Below are 4,006 nucleotides of genomic sequence, written 5' to 3' on the forward strand. Positions count from 1 at the left end.
AGAGCGATCTGGGGTGACTGATATTAAAAGTTCATCATCAAAACCAACAATAAGATATATAATCGTATAAATAAATAAATAATCGTTTTCTGCAGCATAGACAGCTGCGTTCTAATTATTATCAAGGACTCCCACCGTTATGGAAATCCTGGAAACAATACACAATTATTAAAACTGATTTCCATGCTTGGAAATATCATGGAAACGGGTATAGCATCTGGCTATGCACGTGCATATGGGTCCGGGGTAATTGGGGGCCCGTCGAGGGGGACCTTTTAATTAAAACGAGGGAATTCATATTCTAATTATTTGTGGCCACAATACTATGTGGGTTTGATGTTTATAGCTACCAAGTTGAAAAGACTGTATCACACCTGTATCATATCTAGCTTCAGTGACACCTGCACATTTTGATTCTTTTCTTTCATTTTAATTCTTTTTTTTTTATTGAAAGATAAAGACTATCGAAAGCCATTCTTTCCGATGAGAATACACAAAGCCTGAAATTAAGCACCAGAGACATGGTGGAGGAACTTGCCAAAAGAAAGACCCAGAGAATTAAAATAATTAGCCTACAACTAGTAAGGTTTTTTTTTTTTTTTTTTTACTCTCTTTATGTCTTTTTGCATTTTGGCCTGCTGGTTGGTACAAATGTTGTTGCAAATGGGACTGGGCCTGACTTGATACACTACTGATTTCCATACTAAAAAAAACAAAAAAGATACATATATATGTATATATATATATATATATATATATATATATATATATATATATATATATATATATATATATATATATATATATGGTTGCAAACTAAATTTATTTTATCTACATTTAAAAATAAAAAGTAAATTCGATTAATTATTTTTTTCAGTGCATATCATTAAACTCCGGCTTATGACTGACCACAACAATCCAGTCCATGCAAGATTTATTTGTTATTGTATTCTGTCTACTATATTTTCAAGTTTATGTAAACATGCACTGAAGTCTTTGGATTCTGCATCACATCTTGCTGGATTTGCCTCATGATTTTGAAGTTTTTAAAATCAAGACCACAACACAAGAATCATTCAGTTTAAGCTCTGAGTTTATTGCATTTCATCTATCATTTTGAACTCTTTGGAATTTATTTTCTTCATCACTTTGAATATGTATTTGATTTCAATTTACTTATAAATATGGTTAATAATAGGTGTTAACAGTGATTAACAACCATTACTAATGAATGGAGGGGGTTGGGTGAGGATGCTTTAAACCATTAAAGTTAATTTGATAGTCGAGAATAACCACCTCACTCATATTTGTTCAATCACTGTGTCAAACGGTTTAACATATTTATTTATTGCAGGTTTGCGTCATATTCTCAGTTTGCATTTCACTGTTTTAATTCATTTTGATGAATACTAAATCTGTTTTTGTTATTTATTTATTTTTAGTGAGTGGGATGAATTAATGAACATTCATATTTGGTCTTGAATTACATCATGTTCACACAACACCTCTGTACTTCTGATTTCTCCCAATATGGGGACTGGAGACTTGTCAGTCAGTAAATGCGAAAAAAAAGTAACTGGTGCTACTTTTTTGAAAAAGTAACTCGAGATATTTTCTTGTAAATTAAAAAGTAATGCGTTACTTTCCTAGTTACTTGAAAAAAGTCATCTGATTACGTAACTTGCATTACTTGTAATGTGTTACCCACAACACTGATCATGACCAGTTGTATCACAGTCTGGTATGGGAACTGCCCAGTTGCTGAGCGCAAGGCACTGCAGAGGGTGGTGAAAATTGCCCAATGCATCACAGGGACACCACTTCCTGCTATTGAGAACATACAGAGAAAACGCTGTCTACATTGAGCTCGCAGCATTCTTAAGGACTCCTCTCACCCTGACCATAGTCTGTTTAACCTCCTGCCCTCCAGGAGGCGCTTCAAGAGCCTCGGGACAAGGACCAGCAGACTTTTTCCCTACAGCAGTCTCCTTACTGAACACCCCCTACCCATTCCCCTACACACACACACACACCACTACACACTCCTCTTCACCCCTCCTCATTACTACATCTGGTTTAAAAAAAATAAAATAAAAAAGTTACACTTGTTATTACTTGCACTACTGTCTGTTCATCCAGAATACTGAATGATCCATTTGCACACTGGAATATTTTCCTATGGACTTTTTTTAATGTCCATTGCACTAGTGTAAATGATGATCATATGGTCATAGTTTCTGCTTATAGTGTACATACACTTACATAATCCATCTGTATGGTATGTTCATAGTAGACCTATCTGTATATCATGCTGATAGTATTTAAAAATCTGTAAATTATGTCCATAGTACTGCCTTATCTGTATTTCACTTTCAAGGGAACTTTGAACTGCGTCCTCTAGGGGCCGCTATGGGGAACACCTCGTTGTGACCCTTGTCTGAAGCATACATTGAAAAAACACCAACTTGTTGGCCGACGACAGCCCCAGACGTCACTACCGGGGCGACTATAGAATAAATTGGCACCGGGAGAACACGTCATTCACTTCTTCGTCTGAAGCTTGTGTCCGAAGCATGGCAGGAAAGCTAGAGGACCCAGTGTCTAGAGGAACCATGGTTACATATGTAACCTGAGACGTTCCCTTTCAAGGGAACTTCGAACAGTGTCTTCTAGGGGACGCTATGGGGAACAGTATACCCAGACCACCATGCTGATGGGAGTGCAGGCCATAACTACGGCAAGTACTAAATACCAACTCTACCATTTGCATGGGAGTTGCCCCTGGGACATTAGACAACTGTCCGTGACATTATCCCTTACAGCCAAAAGCCTAGGCTTCATACCCAAATTTACCTGTTGGGGACTCCTGGGCCTGGGGTAGAGTTTAAGGCTTAGAATCAAGATATATTCCTTTAAAAGGTGAGACCAAGAGCCAAGCAATATACTAAGTCTTGGCCCGTCACACAGGGACTACCGCTTGCTTTTGCATAAGCTTGCTGAAGGAACTGTCTCAACAGATACCTAGTAGCAACACCCTGTTTAAATAGGTATCCTGAGGATACATAGGTGGAGTGGCACCCAGGATGAAGAAGGGTTATCAGCTAAAGAAAAGACACAAAGCAACCGTGCGGAGCCCTCACCATATAGGATTTTTTTTTAATGCAGAGAACTAGCGTGCAAACTTACCACAGTGTGGATTTTAGAAAGTGCGCAAAGTCTTCACGTGCACACTTACCATAACATTTTAAGATTCTGTTCTAAGGGGCTCTTGTGGCACTCCATTAGATGGAATAGTATATCCCAAAAATATATAAATAATGCTGGAGCATCTAGCAGTAAATATCTAATATAAAGGGCAAACACCCAACTCTCAAACAAGAGGAAAACTCGACCTAACACATGTCCCAAAGCTGGAACAGCTAGCAATCATTTATTTAACTGAGGGAGCACTACCCAACTCTCAAGAGAGAGGGGGCTCAGTCTGCAGCATGTTCGAATGCTGGAACGGCCAGCAGTAGGCTACCTAGCTGAGGGATCACATACCCAACTCCCAAGAGAGGTGGGGGGCTCGACCTACAGCCTGATCGTGAGAATCAGAAGGTTTAGCATACTGCAAGCTAACCAAGCTCAGCGCATCAGAGAGGCATAGGAAGGGCCTAATTCACCTGATGCTGCTGGTTGCCAGGTGCTCTGGGGAAAAACAGAGAACTCAATTCTCATGTGAGATGAGAACTTCAAATTCAGGAAGAGAGTAGCGCGCTCATAGGCAACCCTTTTTGGTAAAGGGGAGTGCTGCTAAATTACAATTCAACTCCTCAGATGGGGAGAGAACTAGGGCTTTTAAAGGGATAGTTCACTTTAAAATAACATTTTTGTATGTTTTAGCTTACCTCAAGGACATCCAAGATGTAGGTGTCTTTGTTTCCGCAGTAGTTTCCATTTTGATATTTTTAGGTCAAACCGTTCTTGTCTGTGACTCATATAATGGAGGTCTATGGTCACCACC

Source organism: Carassius carassius, chromosome 20 (assembly GCF_963082965.1).
Source record: "Carassius carassius chromosome 20, fCarCar2.1, whole genome shotgun sequence".
Classification (NCBI taxonomy): domain Eukaryota; kingdom Metazoa; phylum Chordata; class Actinopteri; order Cypriniformes; family Cyprinidae; genus Carassius; species Carassius carassius.